Source organism: Mauremys reevesii, linkage group 17 (genome assembly GCF_016161935.1).
Source record: "Mauremys reevesii isolate NIE-2019 linkage group 17, ASM1616193v1, whole genome shotgun sequence".
Classification (NCBI taxonomy): domain Eukaryota; kingdom Metazoa; phylum Chordata; order Testudines; family Geoemydidae; genus Mauremys; species Mauremys reevesii.
Genome location: NC_052639.1, coordinates 12,641,801 through 12,654,073, shown reverse-complemented (window position 1 = coordinate 12,654,073; position 12,273 = coordinate 12,641,801). Strand labels below are relative to the sequence as shown.

At 50.9% G+C, this 12,273-nt stretch overlaps 4 non-coding genes across 4 annotated transcripts; 3 read left to right on the top strand and 1 right to left on the bottom strand.

The window, feature by feature from the left end:
- Positions 1 to 1,110: 1,110 nt before the first annotated feature.
- Positions 1,111 to 1,183, bottom strand: TRNAK-UUU. The gene has a single exon. It is a non-coding gene; the product is annotated as a tRNA-Lys (tRNA).
- Positions 1,184 to 7,464: 6,281 nt separating this feature from the next.
- On the top strand, positions 7,465 to 7,536 carry TRNAE-CUC. The gene has a single exon. It is a non-coding gene; the product is annotated as a tRNA-Glu (tRNA).
- Positions 7,537 to 8,779: 1,243 nt separating this feature from the next.
- Positions 8,780 to 8,850, top strand: TRNAA-UGC. The gene has a single exon. It is a non-coding gene; the product is annotated as a tRNA-Ala (tRNA).
- A 2,417-nt stretch (positions 8,851 to 11,267) lies between these two features.
- TRNAM-CAU lies at positions 11,268 to 11,340 on the top strand. The gene has a single exon. It is a non-coding gene; the product is annotated as a tRNA-Met (tRNA).
- Positions 11,341 to 12,273: the final 933 nt, after the last annotated feature.

Here is a 12,273-nt window from a genome sequence, read left to right as displayed (position 1 = left end):
ACACACACACACACACACACACACACACACACACACACACACACACACACACACACACACACACACACACACACACACCTGCTGCTCTGCTTCGTGGGGCCCAGGGGGGGATGGCAGGGAGTCAGGTGTGAGCAGACACTTTAGTTTAGTCACAGGCAGGCACCATGGCTTAGCTGGTTAAAGTACCTGTTTTGTAAACAGGAGATGCTGGGTTCAGCTCCTAGTGGTGCCTTGTTGAGATGCTTTTAGAGCACCTGGTATTGGCTACTGTCAGAAGACAAAATACAGAGCTAGGTGGACCTTTGGTCCAGCCCAGTGTGGTTTTTCTTATGGTTTAAATTACACTCACTGGCACTGATAATAGAGTTACTCAAAGTTTGGGAGTTAAGAGCTGATAGGTCAGTGGTCCAAGCCCCTCGTGGATGATCCTCCCTCTGGGACAGGGGCAGGTCTGGGCTCTTGCACCAAATGCTCATTGTGGCTGCCAGAATCTGTGGGCAGCTCATTTAGTTTGCACCGAGGTTGAGTCCTTGATTCACACAACAAGGATAACAACCCTTTGTTTCTCCTGCCCCTGTAACATGGAGACTGGGAATCCAACACCAGCCACCAGTGATCATTTCGGCAAACAACCCAACCTATTTCAACATACTGTGAAATCCACATGCAGACTCATACACGAAACCTTGCAAGAAAATCTTCCTGAGGGTCTGAAGCACCTGCTGCTGGAGGAAGGAGGAGCTGTGGGTTGGGATTGAGGAGCAGCGTGAGGAGGGCCTGTGGGTTGGGATTGAGGGCACTGGGAATAGAGGGACATGGGTTCGGGCTGAAGAGCGTCGTAATGTGGGGATCCATCAGTACAGGGGAAGGCATAAGGTGATTCTAATTCCATAGGGATATTCTTTGTGTTTGCGTGTGCAGGGAAGGAACATGCTCTATGCCCAGAGGCCATTATACCTCCAGGCTGCAAGGTCAGAGGGCTGTCAGGAAGTTGCCCCTTCAATCCCCACACAAAGGCCCTTCTTAGGATTTGCAAAATCCTGAAGAAAGAGTAACACCCGAAGAAGATTCCAGAAAATCAGATTTTTACAAAAATAGTGAGAAGTTTATCACCTGACCAGGGACTTGAACCCTGGACCCTCAGATTAAAAGTCTGACGCTCTACCAACTGAGCTAGCCAGGCTCACATAAAAAAGCTTCAAGTTGGTGCAGAGGTGAAGCTAGTCAAGAAAAAATGAGGGGGAAACAATAGGGGAAACCTGCTGCTCTCTCTCTCTTCCCAGCCCTGGCCTGGCTGGGTATTAGTGCTGGTTAAAAAGACGGGAAAGTGTCGGTATCTACCAGCCATTCATAGCTGTACAAGACTCAGGCACAATACAGAGGTGCCCATCTGCAAGTGCCGAATGGTTGGATTGGCTAATGCAGCCTGTAGACGTCCAGGGCACGCTGGGATATACAGCCAAGTGTCCATCACCATCATCATTTCAAAGGGATAATGATAATGGTAGCAAGGTTCACAACTGACTCAGCAGTTGCATACAAAGGTGCACGTTTGGCAGTTACGTTGGCTCAGGTTGGCCACCCCGGTCTAGGTGTAGAAGTTACAACATTTAAACAGGAAAGAGGGGCCAATTTCCCCATCATTTCCCACCTTTACATCCAAACACGATGAAGGTAGCAGATAGAGCCAGAGCAGGTTGTCTATGGGACCAAGTATATGCAGAGTCTCCTCGACAGAGGTTTGTTCAACCTGTTCTTAAAAACCTCTGAGGAGAGAGACACCACCGACGCCTTTGGGAGCCTATTCCAGAGCTTAACTGCACTCAGAGTCTGACATTGGTGAAGTAGGAGGCTGAGGCCTGGTCTACACTAGGCGTTTAAATCGGTTTTAGGAGCGTAAAACCAATTTAACGCCACAAATCCACACTAGGAGGCACCTTATATCGATTTTAATGGCTCTTTAAATCGGTTTCTGTACTCCTGCCCGACGAGAGGAGTAGCGCTAATATCGGTATTAACATATCGGAATAGGGTTAGTGTGGCGCAATCGACGGTATTGGCCTCCGGAGCTATCCCACAGTGCACCACTGACCGCTCTGGACAGCATTCTCAACTCGGATGCACTGGCCAGGTATACAGGAAAAGCCCCGAACTTTGAAATTCATTTCCTGCTTCCCCAGCGTGGAGAGCTCATCAGCACAGTTAACAATGCAGTCTCCTGAGAATCGAAAAGAGCCCCAGCATGGACCGCTCGGGAGGTACTGGATCTGATCGCTATATGGGGAGAGGATTCAGTGCTAACAGAACTGCGTTCCAAAAGACGAAATGAAAAAGTATTTGAAAGAATTTCTAAGGCTATGACGGATAAAGGCCACAGCAGGGACTCAGTGCAGTGCAGAGTGAAAGTTAAGGAGCTCAGACAAGCCTACCAGAAAACCAAAGAAGCAAACGGAAGGTCCGGGGCAGGTCGAAAAACATGCCGCTTCTATGCTGAGCTGCATGCAATTTTAGGGGGCTGCGCCACAAGTACCCCACCCCTGACCGTGGATTCCGTAATCTCTGCCATGTCTGAGGATTATGCAGACGGGGAGATGAAGAGGAAGAAGAGGAAGACCTAGCAGAGAGCACACAGCACTCCGTGACCCCCAGCAGCCAGGAGCTTTTTATCACCCTGACGGAATTACCCTGCTCCCAGCCCTCACAAGCAACTATTCCAGAGAATGATGCCCTGGAAGGGAGCTCTGGTGAGTGTACCTTTGCAAATAGCAAACAGTGTTTTTTAAGCAAGCCTTTTTTAATGATTGATTTGCCCTGAGGACTTGGGATGCATTCGCAGACAGTATAGTTACTTAGAAAAGTTTGTTAACATGTCCGGGGATTGAGAGGAAATCCTCCAGGGACATCTCGATGAAGCGCTCCTGTAGGTACTCCAGAAGCCTTTGCAGAAGGTTTCTGGGCAAGGCAGCCTTGTTCCGCCCACCATGGTAGGACACTTTACCATGCCATGCATGTAGCAAGTAATCAGGGATCATTGCGTGGCAAAGCATAGCAGCGTATGGTCCCGGTGACTGCTGGCATTCAAGAAGCATCCGCTCTTTATCTTGTTGTGTTATCCTCAGCAAAGTGATATCATTCAGGATAACCTGGTTAAAAATCAGGAATTTAAGTAAGGGGGGTGGCCATTTTTCTACTGGGTTCGTGGAATGCAGCAGCTTAAAAAAAACACTTTCCTGCACGTAGCGAAGCGGGGGGAGGGGAGGAGTGAAATGCCAATGATCTTTTCTGTTTGGTCACCGGCGAGGCGATCTTCCCCAAGCTACCGGACAAGCAGTGGGTGGGGGGGGGGGAAGAAGGTTGTTGATTAGCAGGGAGCTAGCGTGGTATTAGCCATGCGTTGGGGGGGAGGGGTAAATCACTGAGACAGTGGCTTACCATGGCCGCATGCAAGCTGAATTCTGATGCCTGGACCTGATGTGTCTGTGAGATCTGTAACCCCAGAGCTGCAAGCAGTCACTATTAAGATGAAAAATGCGACCTTGTAGGGAAATCACATGTGCTAGGTGAATAGTGATGTTCACTGTGAAACAGTATAACCATTGTTCTGTAAAATGTATCTTTCTAAATATTTATCTCCCTCATGCAGCTGCAAATTTTTCAACCATCCCTCCTCCATCCCAAAGGCTAGCACAGATAAGGCGGAGGAAAAAGAAGACGCGAGATGAGATGTTCTCGGATATTATGGAAGTTACACGCAAGAGCTCATCTGAATGAGTGGAAGGACGTGGTTTCAAATTACAGGAAAGAGGCCAGTGAACGTGAGGACAGGAGGGACACCGAGATGAGAGGTGGCGGCAGGAAGACCGGCAGGAAAATCAGCGGTTGCGGCAGGAAGATCAGCGGTGGCGGGATGCAACTCTGGGGCTGCTGCGTGATCAAACTGACATGCTCCGGCATCTTGTGGAGCTTCAGGAACGGCAGCAGGATCACAGAGTGCCGCTGCAGCCCCTGTATAACCACCCTCCCCCCTCACCATGTTCCTTAGCCTCCTCACCCAGACGTGTAAGAACGCGTGGGGGGGGGCTCCGTGCACCCGCCCACTCCACCCCCATGGACAGCCCAACCAGAAGGATGTCGTTACTCTGAATTTTTTTTTAATGGCCTTCTCCATCCCTCCTTTCCTCCTCCCAAAGCACACCCTTACTTCTCTCCCTCTTTTTATAATGAATCAATAAATAATTCATGCTTTTTAAATGAGAGTGACTTTATTTGCACAAGTAAGCTGTACTCGAAGGGGGAGGGGGAGTTGCTTACAGGGACTGAGTCAATCAAGGGGGTTGGGTGTTCATCAACAAACACAGCAGTCACACTGTACCCTGGCCATTGATGAAGCTCGTTTTCAAAGCTTCTCTGATGCGCACCGCTTCCTGGTGTGCTCTTCTAATCTCCCTGGTGTCTGGCTACGCGTAATCAGCGGCCAGGTGATTTGCCTCAGCCTCCCACCCCGCCATAAAGGTCTCCCCCTTACTCTCACAGAGATTGTGGAGCACACAGCAAGCAGCAATAACATAGGGGACATTGGTTTGGCTGAGGTCTGAGCGAGTCAGTAATGTGCGCCAGCGAGCCTTTAAACGGCCAAATGCACATTCCACCACCATTCTGCACTTGCTCAGCCTGTAATTGAACAGATCCTGACCACTGTCCAGGCTGCCTGTGTATGGCTTCATGAGCCATGGCATCAAGGGGTAGGCTGGGTCCCCCAGGATAACGACAGGCATTTCAACATCCCCAACCGTTATTTTCTGGTCTGGGAAGTAATTCCCTTGCTGCAGCCGTTTAAACAGAGTAGTGCTTCTGAATAAGCGAGCGTCATGAACCCTCCCTGGCCATCCCGCGTGGATGTTTGTGAAACGTCCCTTGTGATCCACCAGTGCTTGCAGCACCATTGAAAAGTACCCCTTCCGGTTTACGTACTGGGTGCCCTGGTGCTGCGGTGCCAAGATAGGGATATGGGTTCCATCTATCGCCCCCCCACAGTTAGGGAATCCCATTGCAGCAAAGCCATCCACTATGGCCTGCACGTTTCCCAGAGTCACAACCTTTCGTAGCAGCAGCTTAGTGATTGCTTTGGCTACTTGCATCACAGTAGCCCCCACAGTAGATTTTCCAACTCCAAATTGATTCCCGACTGACCGGTAGCTGTCTGGCGTTGCAAGCTTCCACAGAGCTATCGCCACTCGCTTCTCTACTGTGAGGGCTGCTCTCATCTTGGTATTATGGCGTTTCAGGGCAGGGGCAAGCAAGTCACAAAGTTCAATGAAAGTGCCCTTACGCATGCGAAAGTTTTGCAGCCACTGGGAATCGTCCCACACCTGCAACACAATGCGGTCCCACCAGTCAGTGCTTGTTTCCCGGGCCCAAAATCGGCGTTCAATGGATAGAATCTGCCCCATTACCATCAGGATCTCCAAAGCGCAGGGGCCCGCGGTTTGAGAGAATTCTGTGTCTACATCCTCATCACTGTCATCGCCGTGCTGCCGTATCCGCCTCTTACTCGCCTCGGTTCGAAGGTCCTGGTTCAGCATATACTGCACGAGAGTGCGCGAGGTGTTTAAAACATTCACGATTGCGGTATGGAGCTGAGCAGGGTCCATGCTTGCTGTGCAATGGCGTCTGCACAGTTCACCAAGCAAAAAAGGCGCGAAACGGTTGTCTGCTGCTTTCAGGGAGGGAGGGGTGAGGCTGTACCCAGAACCACCCGCGACAATGATTTTTGCCCCATCAGGCACTGGGATCTCAACCCGGAAATGCCAAGGGGCGGGGGAGGCTGCGGGAACTATGGGATAGCTATGGGATAGCTACCCACAGTGCAACGCTCCAGAAATCGACGCTAGCCTCGGACCATGGACGCACAACACCGATTTAATGTGTTTAGTGTGGCCGCGCGCACTCGATTTTATAAAATCTGTTTTACAAAACCGGTTTATGCAAATTCGGAATAGTCCCGTAGTGTAGACGTACCCTCAGAGTTAGAAAGCTGTTCCCAGCATCTAACGTAAATCTCCCTGGCTGCAGATTAAGCCCATTACTTCTTGTCCTACCGTCAGTGGACATGGAGACCAATTGATCATCATCCTATTTATAAAGACCAAACTTTTCTCTCTGCAGTCATCTGTTAAATGGTTATTATCCCCTCTTCTTGCCTGGGGTAGAATGGAAGAGGAGGAAATTCTATTTGTTCTCTCTTCATGTTTTACTGAAGCTCAGAGAGGAAGGAACCTGATCTGCCTTAGATTGTAGAGCGGACAGAGAATTTATTTCATTTTGGGCTGTGACTATAAGCATAAGAGTGACACCTAAGAGCTGTTGCTGCTGCCCAATATGGGGCTTAAACTCATGCTGGCAGGATTAAGAGTCTCATGCTCTACCAACTGGGCTGGCTGGATTTGAAGTCAGTCAAGTGCCCAGTCGCAGTGTAGAAGGAGCCCTGAGGGCATTTATTTGCAGAGCTGAGGTTCCCTGTCTGACATTTGCCTTCTTTCCTGGTTCATTATGGCTCCAGCGAGCAAACCGGAGCTGTCACAAGGCTGGTTAGATGCTGCTCTCTAGCCCAGAGAGCTGGGGTTGATTTAACATGCTGTCGCCATCATCTGGTCAGAGTAACCAGCGGGGAGGGTGGCATTTAGGATTCTCCCACCAGTGGGAGGTGCTGTTGGACTCATCTAGTGGGGGAGAGTCTGAAAAAGCTTCTCAGCTCCCAGAGAGGGGGTAGACAAGCCAGTTCCCCACACACACATTTTCACAGGGAATCAGGTCCCCTGAGGAAAAACTCAAAAGAAGCCTGACCCAGGAGTGTCAGAGAAGGGAATCACTGTTTGCCTTAAGAGGTAGGTGAGGGAAACCTGCAGGTCCTTAGCTCCCTCCAGCGCCTGATAGAACCATTTGTGGGGAAGATCTGGGGAAGCCGAGGAGGACAAGGAGACGGGAAAAGGGCTTGCAGCTGTTGTGCAATCCCCATGCTCCCAGCAGAAGGGTCCAGGGGTCTCAGCACTCAGAACTCACAAGATGGCAAAGCTCAGAGGCCCGTTACATGGAATCAGAATGTGATCAGCTCACACCCAGGGGGAGCAACACCCCTCCCTTGGTCTCTATGCCAGAGCTCCTATCAGCTCAGTGTCCTTCCTGCAAGAGCGGGCTGCTGAGAGGGTTGTGATGGGGTAAATGAAGACAGAGGAGGATTGTTCCTCATGGGGTTTTTTTGTGTGGCTCTGTGATCCTGCTGGAGGAAGCATGATTTGAGTTTGTTTCAGTGGCTTGGGTTGGGCTCAGGTTGTGACCCTGAGTACAGGGATTCCTGCACTTTCTGCTCCCAGCCCCTCAGGGAATGGACAATGGAGCAGTTTCAGAAAGTGGATAGAAAGTAGCCTAAGAAAGTGTAGCATAAGAGAGAAAAAAAAAAACATCAGCTCCCTGGTGGTCTAGTGGTTAGGATTTGGCACTCTCACTGCCAAGGCCTGGGTTCAATTCCCAGTCAGGGAAAAGTGACTTTAAACCAGAAATGCTTCAGTTATTCTTCACTTGCAATGTAAACGAATCCATGGTATTTTCCTGATGCCCCCATCTTCCCACTGTCTCCATGGCAGGGCTGACTTCAGGCACCACAGCAGCAAGCAGGTGCCTGGGGCGACCAAAGGAAAGGGGAGGCTTCAGCAGCAGTTTGGCCCTCTTGGAGGGAAGGACTTGCTGCTGATTGCAGCTTTTTTTTTTTCCCCTCTGCTTGGGGCGGCAAAAACGCTGGATCTGGCCCTGCTCCAGGGAAGACAATTTGTTAAATCCCAGATGCGTGCAGTTCTATCAGGTCTCAGCCTGAGTCCTTAGGTCTTAATCCTGAGGATATTGTCCCACCATGGGGCCATTTCCCGCCTCTCTTTCCTAGGGAAGCACAATTTTCCTTGCACAGACACAGGAACAGCAAGATCTTTCTCTGTCCCTTGTGCAAAGCAGGGGGCCAAATTCCAGGGAAACAATGGACAAGCAGGGGGCCCTGAGCACATCCAGCCCTGGCTGTGAGATGTTCCCTCCCCTCTTTCTTTATGCCCCTGTTGTTATTTCATGGATTGTCTGGGATGGGGGAAAAGCTGAGTTCACTCCAGGTGGAGGGGAAAAAGGACCCTGAAAATCTCAGGACCCAACCCCTGCTACCAGGATCACCGAGGTGCTGGGGATTTGAGTAGGAAAGGGACGGTGTGAATTGTCAAGGTGGGGAATGAATAACAATCTACCACAAGATCCACCTCATTAACCACTGACACAGGCTAATCCTGCTGTCGATAGAAGGGAAACTGGGAATGATTCTTTGCTGTTCAGCCATGGAAACAGTGACCCAATTGCACCGCAGTGAATGTGCTGGGGAAAGCTGGACTTCACAGGCAGGTGGAAACATCTGGAGCTCCCCACCCCGCTTCTGCCGCCAGGGTAGGTGTTGAGCTGCTCACAGCGTCCCCCACCATGACCTTGCAGCACGGGGTGGCAGCACCCCCCACCCAATGCAGGGGAGAGGGCTGAGGGTATCTCTGCACCCTGAGTCCAGGGCACAAACTCTCTCTGCCCCACACATAGAATCTGGCCCTGCTGCAAAGTGACCCCTATGAACAATTAACCTCCAGGAGAGCAGGATTGGCCCTCAGAGAGGGGAATGGGCTTCTCATGAGGCTTATAGGTCACTGGATGCAGTGGAAACAGGAGGGCTCTGAGTGTAACCCATAGCCCACCTAAACCATCTGGGGATGTAGCTCAGTGGTAGAGCACATGCTTTGCATGTATGAGGCCCTGGGTTCAATCCCAGCATCTCCAAGTTCATTTTTTCACCCTGGTGCTTTGCTCATGCCCAGAGGGGATGTGGCCCAGCAGTCTCCCTGCACCAGTTTCAATCCTGCTCAGTAAGGGGCAAGTGCAAATTGCATGGAAGCTCTGGGGGGTGGTTTCTGCTCCTAAGTCACCTTGGTACATTTAAGATTCCCACCTGCTGTGCTGCTTGGGACAAGGGTAGATGAGAAGGGCGAATCCTCCAGCACTGGAGGGAAAGGTCCCATCTGCACAGACTGAGAGGCAAGGAAACACAGGGGCAGTCAGTGCTCAGAGAGGAGAGAGGTCAGTGATTTACACCCACCAGGGGACACTGTCTTTTTGAGGCGAGTGCAGTTTGCTTGGGATGATGCTGATGATGGATAGAAAAAAGGCTGGAGTCAATGACTGATGAGACCACAGAAGGGGAAGGGGAATGGCAGCCCCACAGAAGGTCCTGGGTGCTCAGATGCCCCAGTTATTGCACCCTGGCCTGTCACAGAGAGAGAAAAGACCCAGCGGGACCCAGCCCCCCTACAGTGATCCCATGGACAAGAACCTGGCTGGGAGTGGGGTGAAGTTCCCTCTGGGCAAAGGGGAGCTGAAATCCCTCAGTGTCCTGGAATTTAAGCAATGGAAGCTTCAAACCCTGCAGGGGTGTGGGCTGAGGTGCATCAGCAGAAGGTTGGGCTGGACAGGGGCGGCAGGTTTGTACAATTTTTGGTGGTGCCCAGAATGGGACCAAGTCCTGCCCCACCCCCCACACACACGTGCCTAAGGCTCTGGGAGGGAGTTTGGGTGAGGGAGGGAGAGGGGCTGGGCTCTGGGAGAGTTTGGGTGCAGGGTCTGGGCTCAGTCAGGGGGTTGTGCTGCAGGAGGGTGTGCAGGGGGCAAGCTCTTGGAGGGAGTTTGGGTGCAGGTGTGGGGTCTGGGTTGGGGGTGCAGGAGAGGGTGAGGGGTGCAGCATTTACCTCGGGCATCTCCCAAAAGCAACCTGCACCCTCCTCTGGCAGCAGTCCCTAAGCGGGAGGGCCAGGGGTGTCTCTGTGCATGGCTGCCCGCAGACTTCACCCTTGCAGCTCCCATTGCCACAGCTGGCAGAGTTGGCACTCAGGGCGGGGCAGCGTACGGAGACCTCCCCGACACCAGGGACATGCCAGCCACTCCCGGGAGTGGTGAGCCACATGGAGTGAGGGCGGGCAAGAAACCGCCTTAGTCCCCTTGTGCTGCTGGCGGTGGTGGCGGGGGTCCCTGGGCCCTTTTAAATTGCCCAGGGGTGGCAGGCAGCACTGAGGGGGACACTCCCAAGGGCCTAACGTTGCTTTGCAAAATGATAAATCTTGGAACAGGACAGAAATGAAATGGCAGCAGAACCTAAGGAATTAAAAGCCTCCGGATTCTTGTGTGTGCACTGACTCCGACCGGAAACTGTAATTTGACTCGCTTTGTGTCTGCGGCTGGTAAAATATCAAGGCAAAATCATTCCAGTGATCGTGACCCTGGGATTGAGGAGGCTTTGGTGTTATTAAAATGTAACTAGAATGTTACACTTGTGTTTTTAAAGGTGGCTTCCCAAGCAATCCCAAGTTGTTCTTCCCACAGCTGGCTGATGGGGGCAGCAGGGATCTCCCAATCTGGGGAATCTCTCTGGGCCCCACTGTTAATTCTCCATCCTTTCTCCCCTAACCATGCCCACCCTCCCCACCCCATTATCAGTGTTTTGGAGCAACCCTCCTCCCTCCCTCCCGTTATGGGATACAGACTCTGTGACAGAGACTGACTGGGGCTCCTCTCTGCATGGCCCCAATGGGGAAGGAAAGAGACTGGAGGGAGGGGGAGAAGACGAGCAGAAGGAGTCAAATGGGGCTAAACCAAAACAGAGGAGATTTTCTTTCTGTCAAAATGTCCTGGAGTCTCATGGCTGAAAAGCCGCATCTTGAGTTAGGTTTGATGCATCAACCTTTCAATTACCAGGCAAAGGTCTGAATCACAGAGACTGATAACTGCCTGCTTCCCAGCTTTGCCTAAGAGGCACCTGCAGTGGTGCAACTGGTTAGCGCAGAGGGGGCTACTGCTGGGATTATGAATTCAAGCCTTATTTAGAGCACTGTTTTTTATTACCTGTGTAGTTTCCCCAACTTGCTTTGCTTAATTTGCATGGAAAGTGCCCTACTAGGAAAAGGAGAGTAAGTTCTAAAATGTGGCAGTAGGTGCATAGCTTGGAAACATCCCCCCTGTGCTGCCATTAGTTCCAGTAGATTGTTCACTGGCAGCCTGAATTGATTTCTTTGCTGCTGTGAAAGCTGCCATGAAAAGTCTCTGGTCACCAGAGCTCCCTGCTTCTTCCAGCACATCTCTGGCTCCTTCCCTGCCCCAGTCACTGCTGTAGGAGGGTCCTATATACACTGAGCCTAAAACTTTTCCAAGCCTTCTTAGCGCAGTTGGCAGCGTGTCAGTCTCATAATCTGAAGGTCCTGAGTTCAAGCCTCAGAGAAGGCAATGGCTCTTGCTCCCTGCTTCAGATTTTCTACAGGAAATCAGAGAAAAGAAACTAGAGGAAAGTGGTTTCTAGACACCCTCCCACCCATCTCACACACACACACACAGACTTTTCTAGGGCATTTTCTTTTCCTTCTCTATGGACCTTGTATTTTTCACAGAGCAAAATAAAACAAAAACATGCAAGCCCAAGCCTAATACAGTATGAAACTCAATACAGATCAAATCTCACCTCAGAGATCTTCCAATAAGCTTCTTTTGCAGACTAGACTTATTTTATGTCTGGGCCCAATCTTTTCACCTCGTATAGTCCGTGTTCCAGCTCAGGTGGTAGCTAGGGGATGTCTCATGACTGCAGCCATGTTTGTTCAGTTCCACCCCCTTATACAGCTTTGGTACAAGGCAGGAATTCTTGTCTCTCTCTTGGGGAAGAGCCCCAGGTTTAAGATGGATTCCTGTACCAGGTGACATGGTCACATGTCCTGTGAGACCCCCAAGCCTTCATTCTTCCTGGCCTGACTCACAGATGGTGCAGGACAGAGCCATCTCCTGGAGGGAAAGGTCCCATCTGCACAGACTGAGAGGCAAGGAAACACAGGGGCAGTCAGTGCTCAGAGAGGAGAGAGGTCAGTGATTTACACCCACCAGGGGACACTGTCTTTTTGAGGCGAGTGCAGTTTGTCCTGGTTGATCGGAGCCATCAAGAGTCCAAACCACTATTAATGGCCCACACTTTGCATCATTACAACAGGACCTCAGAGTTATAGTTCATATTTCTAGTTTCAGATACAGGAATGATCGGTTCATACAAATAGGATGAACACACACAGTAGATTATAAGCTGTGTAATGATACCTTACAAGAGAACTTTTGCATGAAGAATGTTCCAGTTACATTATATTCACACTCATTAGCATATTTTCATAAAATCCT